This window comes from Copadichromis virginalis, linkage group LG13 (genome assembly GCF_057382275.1).
Source record: "Copadichromis virginalis isolate Kocher_CV1m ecotype Utaka linkage group LG13, C_Virginalis_male_GT1.1, whole genome shotgun sequence".
Taxonomy (NCBI): domain Eukaryota; kingdom Metazoa; phylum Chordata; class Actinopteri; order Cichliformes; family Cichlidae; genus Copadichromis; species Copadichromis virginalis.
The window spans coordinates 6,862,743-6,877,780 of NC_140630.1; the positions used below are offsets into that span (position 1 = coordinate 6,862,743).

A 15,038-nucleotide genomic window follows, 5' to 3' on the forward strand; every position below is an offset into this window, starting at 1 on the left:
CAAATCAGACTAGCATCAAGCCTGCTGAGATATTTCAGTCTGGCCCAGGGTGCTAGACTGACCAGCAGACCCTTCTATTCCCCAATAATAACATTAAATAGTGATGTATGAACGAAAACTGTAAATAACTTGTAAGATGTTTTCTAGGTTTCATTTAATATGAATCAGATAATACCTTTACATATGTTCCCCATGTTTTTGTGTCTTGTTCCAAATTATATCTAGCTCATAGGGCAACTTTAAAAAAAGGACCCTTTTTTTTCAGTCAAATCAGACATGGATAAAAGAATACTCTCATTCTGCTAGAATAAAATTGCACAAGCTTGTTAGAGGGAAGTTTGAGGATCAAAGCTGAATTAAGCTGAAGCCTGTGTGTGAAACTAAGGCAGTGTGTACTGGTTTTATTTGTGCAGTGGTATGAGCAGCGCACCCAGAGAAAAATGTACTGGCCTTCAGGTACTAAATATTGTGCTTGCGTATTTACTGAGAAAGCATGGTTAGTTAACCCTTTAAGACCTACCATAGAACCAAGTTCGCCAGAGCTTATATTATATTTTTACATGCTGTGGAGCCATTTTTGGGAGCATTTCAAGTTGCTATACATCAATACAACCATTATAGCCCAAACTTTAATAATATGTCTGCATTAGGTGCATAGTAATTACATAAATTGCAAAAAAGTGCAATAAACTACAAAAAAATTGAAAATTGTTTTTGTTTTTTTAACATATATTTCTAGTTAGAGAAATTTAAGAGGCTTATCCCTCAAAACTGTAAATACAAAAAAGTTACACAAACTAGTTTCCCACCACAGGAAATTTATTTTGAGTGTCTTCATAGTTTTATTTTTGAAATACACCAATTTTTATATACTGCAGGAAAAACGAAAATAAATATTATAGTGCAAATTTGCAAAATAACAGCATATGCATCAAAATAAACTATTTCCAGCAGTGCAATATGAGTCTTAAGCATCCCAGAAACAACACAGAAAGTCATAAAGTCAAACATAACTTTTTAAAACACATAACAAGTAAAACACAAGCTCATAAGGCCCCGATCGTAAAAAACTACATTTCCGCAAAATGACGTCACTTCCGGTTTCGGGCAGGTCATGCGGTCATGTGATAGTTCGCGCTGATGGACGTAGGAAGTGTTACAAACAGCTGATGGATCGGCGAAGCGTGTTTCTGGAATATCATGTTTTTGTTGCTGCAAGTGATTTTTATGCAGTTTTTGCAAAGCTATATGTGGAAGGAAACTGTGACCTAGGACAAGCTGGTGGCATAAGATGTAAGTACAACTCCTCCAGTTTCATATGCAAAAAAAATTATTGCGCTAGCTTACTTGGTTGCAGAGCTACCGGGATTTAAAAATAGTTACGCAAAACAGAGCGTGCCCGCTCCGATCGGCTGTAAAGGGTTAATCCTAAATGCAAAGTCTGGGCAAGACAGGAGGAAGGATATAGTCATGGTACAAATGCATTAAATAGTATTTCACTGTTTTTGCTGGAGAGCAAGCAGTTACAACTGCATTAATGTTTTATATCGACATCGATTAAACTATGAAGTACAATAGTAAACATTCTTCTACTCAGTCTATTCAGATTGGGAGCAAGCTACCATTTAGCTGCTTCACTGTGTCATTTTACTGTGAGAATTCATATAATATAGCATATCCTCATTTAATTCACTAGGGTTCAGAAGAGGATCAAATTGGATAGATATCACTACCATATGGCAAAAATACTATAATTCAATACATCAAAGAAACTGACCAATATAAAATGCTGGCAGTCACTGCGACATCGATTACTAAAGCTCCACTCACCTTGGCTGAAGTGACCACCTGGTAACCACTGGTATATAGGTTAAAAATGTGTAATCCTCAACCAACCCGTAAGTGGTTGCTAGAAGTTGCTTGCTCTAGGTAGGTGAAACAAGTTGAAAAGAAGCATGCATGCTACAGTGCTTGTTGTGTTTGCTTTGGTTGTCAGCAGATTGCCATCTCCTGCAGCTCATACCAAACTTGTTTGCAAACACTACTAGCACCTTTCACCTTTAAAATAAAAGTTGTGCCCTTTAAAACATATTCTGTTCCAGTGGTAAGGTACTTTTTTAAAGGTGAATGGTCTCCACTTCTCATTTGCATTTTACATGTTTTTAAGTCTTACTACTGCTCCATTGCTGGTTAGTTAGTGTTTGCAGACAAATTGGTGCCTTCCATGCAAATTACAGGTGACTGCAGAAATCTGCTAGCAACCAAAGTAATTACACATAGGCTTTTGTTGCAGAACCCTTCTTGCCAGCAGCAACCACAAACCTCCAGGAGTTACTTGCCAACTAGTCAGTGAATACAGATTGTGCCCTTCCTACAAGTGTTGCCAATCAGTCACCAACTAGTCTAGCAATATTCCAACTTAACCTGTACGCACTGAGGTATGTGATAAAGATCCTCAGAAAACCTGTCTGTGTGTTTGTAACTGCCTATTTCCAGAATATTCTGTATGCAGGGAATATAGCTGTTGATTAGTGTATGTATATGAGTGTATTCATATGCAGTGTGAGTGTGTGAGCCCACGCATTGATGTGTATTTATGCGAATTTGTGTGTCTTCATCTGTGAATGTTAGTGGGTGGCTGGGTATTTTTGTGTGTTCACAAGTGTGTAAGTGGAAGTCACGATTTGAGCAGCTGCTGTCAAAACACCCAGGAAAATCACAAAATCAAGCATTTGTAAAATGCCTCTGCACCCATGGCAGATAAGTCCTGTGTGCATGTGTACTGTATTTGCTTGTGTGGAAGAGATTCACCTGTGAGGTGAGTGCCAGCATTTGCTCATTTGCTGGCAGCCTTAAAAATGCAGGCTGACTTCACACAAAACAAATCACATTGACTCTTTTTACATACATCAGACACAGCATTAAGGTGGATTGTTCCTCCCCTACATTCTGACAGGTTAACAAACATTGTATGGTACTCCAAAACACCCAATTAACTCACATCCCAGTCTGTGTAACAATTCAGCAGTAGTACAAAATAGCTGAAATTCTTTAAGACAAGAACAGGTTTCATGCAAGGATTCACACAAATTTACAATCAGCATTTTAATTTTGACAGCTTCATCGGGATAAATGTTTGATATTGATGGTAGTTAAAATAATCAATAAAAAAAGAGTTGACTCACTAAAACTCATACTCCGTGACACACAGGCTTCAGCTTAATTCAACTTTGATCCTCCAACTTCCTTCTAACAAGCATGTGCAATTTTATTCTAGCAGAATGAGAGTATTCTTTTATCCATGTCTGATTTGACTGAAAAAAGGGTCATTTTTTTTAAAGTTGCCCTATGAGCTAGATATAATACTGCACTCCATGAGCATCTGGCAACACAAATGAACCAGCTGCTAGTCCACAACACACCCAGAATGGCTAACTGAAGGCTGGGCAGTCCTGATCCGCAAAGAACCAAGAAGGGACCCGTCCGATCGAACTACTGGCCAAGAACCTGCTTCAGTACCACGTGGATGCTCCTGTCAGGCATCATAGTGGCGGCTAAGATGAATAGGCACATGGTTCGATACATGAGAGGGGCAGGAATTGGCAAGAATACCAGAGGAACAAAACACCAGCTACTGGTAGACAGAGCAGTCACCTGAAACTGCAAGACCAGACCGACCAACCTGTGCACTGCCTGGATTGATTACAAGAAGCCCTATGACTCGATGCCCCACACCTGGATATTGAAATGCCTAGAACTGTACAAGATCAACCCTAAGAGCCTTCATCAGAAACTCAATGGGTATGTGGCATACAACACTAAAGGCCGACTTCAAACCCATAGCAGAAGTCACCATCAAGTGCAGGACCTACCAAGGAGATGCTCTGTCCCCGCTGCATAGGCCTGAAGCCCCTCAGTGAGATCATTGACAAGACTGGCCACGGATACCGACTACGGAATGGAGCAATCATCAGCTACCTCCTTTACATGGATGACATCCAGCTGTACGCCAAGAGCAAACAAGACATCGATTCACTGATCCACACGGACAGGATCTACAGCAATGACATTGGAATGTCATTCTGATATGAGAATTGTATTTGGATGATAATGAAGAGTGGGAAAGTAGTTAGGACTGAGGGGATCAAACTACCAGAAGGCAACATTGCAGTCATTGAGGAGAGCTACAAGTAGCTGGGAATCACAAAGGCAAATGGGAACCACAAAGAGGTAGCTAGGAGGGCTGAGGATGGACAAGATGGTGATGGATAACCAACCGGACATACTGGTGCTGGTCAAGCAGAGGAAGATGTAGCAATACCGAATGACTGCAACATCAGGAAGAAGGAGAAATATCAAGGGCTCAGAGAAGAGCTCGAGAAGATGTGGAGGGTAACAGCGGTAATCGGGTGCTCGGTGCGGTGATTTATTTTTTTTATAAACACTGTGTGTGTCTATGTTTTTGTATTTGCTCCATACTGCATTAGTGTGTAATACTTTTTTGCAAGGATATGATGCCTGCCTGAGCCCCACTCACTTTTCCCAACGCTTGTTGTTGCAAGCTTAATTAGTAGAAGATGATCACAAATGATAACTCTGTTCCAAGTACAGCTGTGATTTAAAATGTTTAATCACACCCTAATGTGATTACTATGGTGTGCAATTATAATGTTTTGGACATCAAGATAAAGTTATTTATGGCATGTTTCAAGTGATGTGCCTCACATCTGAGCCCTGTATGCATATCTGATGGAGCAGCTACTGATTTACCTTGTTTGATCTCAGAAAGCTTGAGTTCTGTAGTTGCTGGTTAAATAAAATGTTTTCGTGAGCTAAAAAGCTAATCGTTGGGGAAGATAATGCAAAACTGGATAGAAAAATCCTGTTGTGACTCAGGCAAAAGCTCTAAGAGGGGACAGAAGCAGACAGCAGCGAAAGAACATCGTAACAATCTGCTACATTTCAGCAGTGTTCAATGCTTTACACAGTAGTTGACAGTAAATCAAATCCAATGTTTCCTTTTTCCTTATATTTCCTTCTTTTTTCCTTTTATTGAAACCTTCCCCTGCTGTTTTTGTCCCTTGTCTCTCCCATCTGTGTCCAACATGATGTTGAGACAAGCTGTCAAAAAGGTCTGCTCCCACCATAGAATCCAACTAAACATAAGGATCAGTTTTTTTAAAGCTGGAAAAAAGCATCAAAAGACCGGTACAGTTGTTCATTATACTATAAATCAGTGTGAATACTTTTTTTCTTTCCTTTTCTCTTCAGTTCTTGTAGGTGCCTCAACTGTAGAAGTAAAGGAGAGAAAAGTGTTGTTGCAGTTAGAAGGTAATTCTCCTATTTAAATTACAAAACATGCCTGCAGGTTTTAGTTTTTAATTCTCTCTGTGGAATAATTTGCAGCTGAAACACATTCATCAGCAATAATACCCACACTTGCTGGAAAATAATAGAGTACATTACAAAATATTTTCATTAAATTGCCGTTGCTGGGGCAGGAACAGAAGGCTGCCTGAACAAATGACATGCTGTGTTTAAACGCATGTCAATGCACAGTGTGCATACTTCATAGGGTTTCCATTCCTATATATAAAACAATTAACACTTCACAATTGTTTATAATTTGTAAAATCGTTGTTTACAAATGGAAACTAAATCTATTGTCAGAGAAACAAGAAACATACTCAATAACAAAAAGACCATAAACTAACATCATGAAAAATACTTCATGGAACTAGAGAGACTCACAATCACAACAGTCTACTTATGCCTGCTGTTATGGTTGTCTATTTATATTAGTTATATAAGTTACTATACTATACTATAGTTTTTTTAGTGTCCTAAAAGTTAAAACACTTTATAAAATGTAATTATAGAACAGAATACAATGACCACATAAACCCATATTGTTTTAAAAATCAAACATAGGAAACATAACATTTTGAATCATTTCGAATTTGATGTCAGAAACAAATGTTTAAAAAGTTGGGACAGGTCCACATTTACCATTGTGTAGAATCCCTCCTTTTTACACTACTCTGTAAACGTCTGGGAACTGAGGTGACAGTTACTGTACTTTTAGGAAAATAATATTGTCCCATTGCTTTCTTGAGGCTTATATTATGAAGCCATACTTTTGTGATGAATACAGTATGTTGTTTAGTGTTGTCTTGCTGAAATATGCAAGCCCTTTCCTGAAAAAAGCCCTCTTCTGGATGAGGGGGTGTATGTTGCTTTAGCACTTTCTGAGATGTTCAAGCTGCTAAACTCATAGGCACTTATGCACCCACTTATCATCAAAGGCCCAGGCTTTTGAATTGGACGCTAATAACAACACATGGTTCCTTTCATTATTATAGTTGAGCCCTGGAGGACGGGGCTGTGGCCCGTCCTCCAGGGCATGAAGCAGGTATGGAGGAGATCAAAACTCCAGACATCCAGAGGCCCCCAGAACACAAGAGACCAAGGAAGACTAACAGAGGGGCAGCCGCGCCACTGTCCCAGAAAGAGCTGAGGAGAGTCCCAGATGAGGGTTCACTCAGCAGCCGCGGAGCAGAAGCCAGGGGGAGTTGCAGTGACGCGCCCGTGAGCTCCGGCGGCAGCCAGCTGTGCCTGAGTGACCGAGCCCCAGGCCGAGAGGCCGGGGGCACCCCACCTCCGAAGTGGCCCGAGCGAGCCCCAGGCTCCAGGCCCTGATAAGCGGCCGCCAAGGAGTGAGCCGGTGTGTACCTGGACGCCCATCCCCAGACACAAAGAACCACCAACGCACCGATGTCTGAGGGAGTCCGCCACTGGCAGGGGAAGTGGTGGTGGGGGGAGATAGGCCTCCAAACCTTGGAAACATAGCAAATTCCAGGAAACTAAATGTGGTGCTAACTCAATGTGATGCTCCACTACCATTAAATGTATCAAAGGAACAGCTTGTGGTTTAAAAGCTTGGGGAAAGGTGTTTGTTTGCAGGTCATCTATAGGAAATGTAGCAAGAGGCCATGTGGAGTTCTGAGATTTTGTGTCACCCATAACAACTACTCCCACTAATACTCCCATTACTTGTGTCACAGCCACTCCCAAAGATACCCAGTATGCCAGGGATGTCAGCTGAGGAGCTCTGGGGCTCATTAGCAAATTGGTGGTGAAAAATTGCACCTCAAGAGAGAGCTTTAGAGCTGCAACACCTTTCTGGTGCCACTACAAAGCAAAGCCTGCATTCTTCCCCTGAAAACCTGAATGTGAAATCATATGTTGCACTGGTCCACCATTCAAAGATTCAGATTTTCTTTTTTTATTTTATGCACTAGAGTGCATTGCAGTTGTTTTCAACTACCAAAATATTGTTTGGACTTAGTCTGAAGTGGTAGGGATAGTTCACAAGGTGCATGCCACCCTCACACTTGAGCAGAGCTTTAATTATGCTTTCAAGGCTATCGCTTTCAAGACTTCTGCTTTTGCAATAGAGTTTTACACATGTTTACCAGAATTCCATCCTGTTTATTCCAGTAAGCGAAAGATTGTGGCTCTTGTCAGTACTGCTATTCTGCCAGAGTTTACCATCATAAAAATACAATTATTTTCCTTGTGTGATCTACAGTAACTCCAGTGGGTAAGAATTGAAAGTGCATTTATTGTCATCAATCTTGACACTTCCTTATAGTTAGTCCTGTGCTGAAAATAACAGTTACACCATTTTTCATTAGCTAGCATAAAATTTGAAAGCTTTACCAAAAGCAGACATTCATGATGATTTTAAGCTTTTTCATTTAGTAGATGGGGCACAAGATTTGCATTGCAATTCCTAAATGTACTAGGAGGAAACATTCTGTGACTTAATGTGGAACAGCCCTTTTATGGATCATTGTTGATGTTAGGATTTTACATATAAACGTGTGAAGTGCACCTCTGACACCTCAGCTCCCTATCACTCTTTTCCCTCAGAACAGCATTGTGCTTTCTGGGTTAAGAGAGGAGCTTTTTGTTTTAACATTTTTATTCCTATTGAAATTGTCTTAGTTGTTAATATTTTGTTTAACAACAATGGGAAGAGGGGAAAAAATTGTAATTTTAATTAGCTTGGGCCACTTTGTCATAATCATAGACAGAATAAAATTTTGATACAAAGTATATAATTTTTTATACTGTCCATGCTGATCCTTTATCCAGCTTTAATTTTCATTAGAAGCTAAAAACCCAACTTTACATTATTTTTTTTAAACTAATTATTCAGCTAGAGCCTGACAGGGACAAAATTTGGGTTAGAGAAACTGAAGATAAAATATGGAGAAACAGATCAGACACGGTTTACTGATGGGCCTGTGTTATTAGTTACCCAGATAGTAAAAGACTAACTGATTTGCCCTGAAGGCATTTTTTTTTATTACATTAACAAACAAGTTTTAAAATATCTTATGGGAATTACATTTTTTTTAATAATTATAATGTAATGATGGAATATAGCAACATATTTTTGGGGGTGAACTTTCATCAGCAAAGGGAAAGGCATAATAAGAAATATCAAAGCTTTTATTGACTTTAAGCAGTAATGGGAATAATGGCGTTACAAGTAAAGGCGTTACTAATGGCGTTACTTTTTTCAGTAACGAGTAATCTAACTAATTACTATTCCTATCGTTACACTGCCATTACCGTTACTAACAAGAAAATGCCGTGCAGTCGCATTACTATTTTTCAACAAACAGATGGCTGAAGCTGTGTTCAGGTTACCGCAGCTTATATCAGTTGCATGGAAGTAGCTGTAAGTAATCTGGGTGCTACAGCTGTGCGTGCTCCAGCGGGCGGTAATCACTTTCTGGTAGACAAATCACATTTTGGCACAACACCTGGAGCTAGGGGGAAAACAGTCGTATGAGTGCTGCTGTTTGACTGAGGAAGAATATAGTGGTCACATGGCCACTTCAAGATGACGAAGCAACAAGGTGATATATATCAGTTTTTAAATTGTGTTGATAGGCCATGTAAAACCAGAGTCATGATAAACAATATATACGCGTGTTTTTCCTCAATAGTTTCGTCACGTTTGCTGTGTAAGGACAGCGCTAGCAAGCGCTCTCTGCTTATGACCAAAAAGTAAAAAAACAAAAAAAACCAAAAACCACCCGTTCGTGTTGGTGGAAAAATGCACCGTGTCGACCAATCAAAAAACGATATGGCAACATGACATTTGGTTGTTTAGGGAAGAGGGGAAGTTTTAGGAGTGACGGCGAGAGAGAGAGAGAAAGGGCAGAAAAAGAGAGAGAGCGAGTTTTGAGATGCTGAGAGATTTGTGACGTTCAGCGTGTTTGGAGTGTGTAGTTCATGTGTTGTCTTGTGTAGTTAGTGTATAGTGTTGTGGATAGTTTTGTGTTGTATGTTACAACAATGAGGCGACTGCTGTCTCCAGGTAGAAAACAGGAGTGATACACCTGCTGCTGTCAGACTGTCACGGTCTGGCTAGGGCAGATCGTATGTTGCAGGGAAGGACTCAAGCGCAGACCGAAATGAGATGTGAATAACAAAACAAGCCGTTTATTAAGGAAAGAAACGAGGGTACAAAATAATAGGGAATCGATGAAAACTAAACAATGACCTAAACTGGGTGAACTAAAACAAAACATAGAAAACTCTAAACATAACAAACTGACAGGGATACCTGGAGCGGAGACATAGGAAACAACGGACGAGTACAACGGGTGAATACAACGGACGACCTGACAAAGAATGACTGAGAACACACAGACTAAATGGACACAGGAAGATAATGAGGGAAGTGGCAACACCTGGGGAAACAGCTGGCACACATGAACATAATGACGTCACAGTGGGAGAGTAAAACTGAACACGATGAACACAGAAACGCCAGACCTCTTCACAATAAAACAGGAAACAGAGTGAGACATAGACATGACAACCTGAACTTGACAACATAAGCCACAGACATGAAATACATGAAAAGCAGGGGAGACTTAACATGGTGGAAACACGAGGGGAAAATAACTAGAAACACCTAGGCATGAAAACGATGAACTTAGGAAACCTGAAGGCTACATAAACTAAACACAAAACGCTGGGTCAGCAGACCCAGGATCATGACACAGACCTGCAGGTATCGGGCTGTGATGTTCTCCTTTATAGTGGACAAATTATTTTTTTGGAGTGGCACAAATGATTTTTGTGGCATCTTACTGAATGCAGAACACCTGATTGTTATGTAAATAGTTTGAAATGATTATAAAAAAGAGTAAAAGGTAAATGGCTGCAAATAACTTGTTGTTTGTTTCACAATTTATATTTGCATTTAAGGTTATGAAATATGATTCAATGAACATGTTTGTGGTTGTTACAGTGAAAATATCACTTTTTCTACTCGGATTTGATGTTTTTTGTCTGATTTTAGATCAATTGTGTTAATACAGTATGTCAAAATGAAAACACAACTGTAAATTCAGACACGTGAGGTTGTGCTGTACTTTTTCAAAGTAACTTGCCCAACACTGGTTACCACAACAACCACTGTTAAAATGTATCTGTATAAAGCTTTAGAAATAGAAAATATGATTCCATAGTAAATTCTACATGATTCTACAAATAATGCAACATAGAGAGAGAACAAGCAGTACTAAAAAGTGTTTGACTATAAAATAAGCTTTATTTCATGCTAACAGTGTTGCATTTCCTTTTATATTATTGAATCCTTGAAGTGAATGATTTCTTTGCTCGCCCAGCACCATAGGAAGGTCAGCGGTTCTGGTAGGAGTTAAGTGTCTTGGACAAAGACACTTGAGCAAGGCCACTGATGGATAATCCTATAATCAGAACCAAATTAATCCACTCATATATTTTGAAGTGAAACTGAAGGACTCTTAAACTCCCAAGAGTCATAAAATATGAAATTGCATTTTTTCACTTATTTCACATTAAAACATTTTGAATAATCTTGAGTCATGGAGTAGAAAGTATTTTAAGAAAGAACAAAACATGACCTGATTATAAATTTTAGATGTGCATGATGTCATGCACATCTAAATTAATCTAATTAGATTTAATGTACACTCATTAGGCATAACATTGTGATCACTGGCAGGTGACATAAATAACAATAATTATCTCTTCATCATGGCACCTGTTAGTGAGTGAGCAAGTGAACATTTTGTCCTCAAAGTTGATAGGTTGGAAGCAGGAAAAATTGGCACGCATAAGCACTTTAGAAAGTTTGACAAGGGCCGAATGCTGATGGCTGACGTCAGAGCATTTCCAAAACTGCAGCTCTTATGGGGTGTTCCCGACCTGCAGTGGTGCAATGGAAGAAGGGAGGTGTTCTGGTCTGGTGAATCGCATTTTCTTTTGCATCACTTACATGGCTGAAGGAGTGGGCATCACATATCTGGGAAACATCTGACACCAGGATGTGCTATTGGAAGAAGGCAACCCAGCAGAGGCAGTGTGATGCTTTGGGAAATGTTCAGTTGAGAAACCTTGGCTCCTACCATCCATGTGAATGTTACTTTGACATGCACCAACTACATAGGCATTGTTGCAGACACCCTTTTATGGAAATGGTATTCCATGATGGTTGTGTCCTCTTTCAGACAAAAAAAGACAAAAACAAAAATCCTACAGAAATGCTGCGCGTCATAAAAAATCTGACAGGCACAGGTGGGATAAAAGCACAACAAAAATTCAAATTTTTCATAGTTCCACATTTATTGCCTGTCTTGTTATTAGGGAATCTATCTAGGATGAAGGATAAATTAATATATCAATTTCACTACAACATGGTTAAATTGTTAATAAATGAGCAATGCAAACCTAGCCTGGACTGTGTTCAGCATGTACAGTAAGTTTAACTTGCTCCTGACACCAGCCTCCACTTTGCACAGACCTTTTGCTTTGCACTTGCTAACATCACTACAACTGAGTGTTTTGTCATGTTTTTGTAAATATAAATCATTATGGGCACAGCTGTTCTTCAAACTGTCCCCTGTTATTAAGTTATATTCAAAGATAATAATTATCATTGTTCTCTGGTAAAGCTGGAGTTTGTGAATACTGGCAGAAACGCAATTAAACGCAAAGGTGCAGTTACAATTTATGCAAAAACCCTATGCCACTGAAAGCATATGTTCCTAAATGAGGGGGGAAAAGTCTTGAAAAAAACACCTTCATAAAGATCAAAAGCCTTCCTTGATTCACATTTTGTCAGTCATATGTTCAAGCTCTTCTTCTTCAGTCATGGAGTTATTTTCCAGTGCCCATTGCTAAGGTGCAAGTGAGAAAGGATGTCACTTTCAAAAAGCGCTCTGATAAGTCAATAATATGGCAATCTTGAAACAGTTTTCTCTAAACTTGATTTATTTAGCAACTAAATGTAATTAACTAAATAAAACAGTATAGTTGTCAATTTCAAAATATCATATATCAAAATTAAATAGCAAATTAAAGCGGGTCGTATTGAGGTAAGACCCTTATTTTTCCATCTCTGAAGGCAGCGAGACTTACGATGTCCACCTGCTATATTTCAGAGGGAAAGTGCACCAGCTGTTAACCACCCATGAATACAGATCAGGAGCTTGTTGTGATGTGGCTAGAGGTTTGTGACGTGCATCAGCGGAGAACTAACTCACCACATAATGAGTGATCCTTATCAGCTCAGCGAGAGCCACACAAGTTTGAGTGAAAGGCCCATTGATACACACACAATATTCTGTCTCCACATTCTTCTCACATGCACTTTTAATGTCGCAGATGCATAGAGAAAATTTAGATTTAGTTGTCTATGACTATGAAGCTTCATATAAATCATCTAGGTGGCACAGTGTTTTGAAAAATGGAGCCTAATTCATGCAGAATATTTCATCCTTATCAGGGGAGGTGAGGTTGAGACACCGTGACACCATGTGTAGATGTAGATATTGGAAATAAATGAGCGTGTGAACATTTGCAACTCCAGCTTATGATCTTTTTACCTTTTGTTCTATTAATCGTCATGTGTCTGAACCCACTGGCTTCTTAATGATACAGTAATAGCCACTTATTGCATTATCTAACTACTAATGACAGGTGATTCAAATCGTTTAACTCTCAGGGCAAACATGAGTATTAGAATATAAAAATAGATTGCATAGAGGGGAAAGGTTTCAAGGAAGCCTTCAAGGAAGAAATTATCCAAACACTATAAATAAAAACTAAGGTCAAGCAGCCTGTGGTACAAGGTAAAAGGTTTTTTTTAGAGAGGATGCAACAATGGCACTTGAAACCAATTTTGCTATTGGCTCGCACTATACCATGACAAAGCGTTTGCGCTCGCATGGAAGTTTCATCCCACTGAGTGATGTACAATGGGATGAAAGCCCAGCCAAGAGAAAGTAGGCCTTCAGATAGCAGCAGGCACAAAGGCATTATGGAGAAAAAATGCCAATTTGTATGTCTCATTTCTATAAATAACATTACACAAGTTTGTATTTATATCAAGACCTTGGGAGAAAACAGCTTTGTTGTTAAAGAAGAAATGTAAAGTGTGCAATTTAAAAAGTAGCACATTCTCTGATAGTGTAAGTAATATACAGCTGTGATCAAAAGCACTCATCAGCTTTTAATAATTTTTTTTAATAATTTCTTTGAGCTTTTCCAGTGTGGAATGATTATACTGATTATTTTGAATATCTGAATATTTGACCACTCTTCTTTATAGTTCATTTAAATTGGTTGGTTTTCTGACATGGACCTGACTTTTAAGCAAAGTCCATGAATTTTCAGTAGCATAGAGGTCAGGGTTTTGGGAAGGCCATTACAGAAGCTTAATATTAGCTAAATATTATCCATTCCACAACCTGTTTTGGTGTATTTTTCATTTAATAGAGCGTGAAGAGAGGCTGAGGATGGGAGGGGGGGGGCTGAGTCATTCAATAGGGACTCAGTGTAGCACAGTTACTCCTCCACAACAAAAGGAGCCAGCTGAAGTGGTTTAACCACCTGATTAGGATGCCTCTTGGATGCAATGTTCCAGACATGTCCTGCCACAGGGACACACTGGAGAGATTATAGCTATCGGCTGTATTGGGAAAATTCCAGCGTTAGCTTGATGAGTCAGAAGAGGTGGTTAGGGAGTGTGAAATATGGGCTCTGTGTAGACTGCTGCTCCTGTGACCCAGACCTGGACAAACCGCAGAAGAACGATGAAAGGATGGATGTAAACCTTTTAAGCCCATCGGAGCGTGCACGCTCTGATTTGCATAACTATTTTTAAATTCTACAAAATAAGCTGGCAAAATAATTTTATTTGGCATATGAAACCAGAGGAGTTGTACTTGCATAACATGCATTCACCGTGTCCCAATCATGGTTTCCTTCCACAAAGGGCTTTGTAAAAATCGCATAAAAAGCGCAACAACAAAAACATCATAATCTAGAAATACGCTTTGCCGATCTGATCAGCTGTTCATAGCATTTCCTACGTTGGAATAAATGTCAGCGCAAACTATCACATCCCCGCCTTTACCTGGAAAAACTGGAAGTGACTTTTCATAGAAACATACTTTTTTCCCTTTCGAAGGTTTATTTTAGTTTATTTTCAAAAATCATGTTTGCCTTTTTGTATAGTTTCTGGGATGCTTAGAACTTAAATTGCACTCTTGGAAATAGTTAGTTTGATGCCCAATGCTGTTTTTTGTAAATTTTGCACAATAATATTTATTTTTGTTTTTTCTGCAGTTTGTAAAAATTAGTGTACCTCAAAAATGAAACTATGAAGACACTCAAAATAAATTTCATGTGGTTGAAAACAACTTTGAGCAACTTTATTGCATTTACAGTTTTGAGGGATGTACCTCTGACATTTCTTTAACTAGAAATATGTGTAAAAAAACAAAAATGATTTTCAATTTTTTGTATTTTTTTTGCACTTTTTGGCAATTTATGTAGTTACTATGGACTTAATGCATACGCAGTATTAAAAACTGGGATATAATGGTTCTGTTGATGGATAGCAACTTGAAATGCTCCAAAATAATGGCACTACAGAATTTAAAAGGTTGGTAAAGACGGCA

At 38.9% G+C, this 15,038-nt stretch overlaps 1 long non-coding RNA gene across 1 annotated transcript in view; it reads left to right on the forward strand.

Annotated features, from left to right (window-relative positions):
• Positions 1–740: 740 nt before the first annotated feature.
• The window catches only part of LOC146695153 (uncharacterized), a 48,617-nt gene continuing 34,319 nt past the window's right edge, over positions 741–15,038 (forward strand). Inside the window, exon 1 of the long non-coding RNA XR_014923535.1 lies at positions 741–1,293. This is a non-coding gene — a long non-coding RNA (uncharacterized LOC146695153). The remainder of the gene's footprint in view (positions 1,294–15,038) is intronic.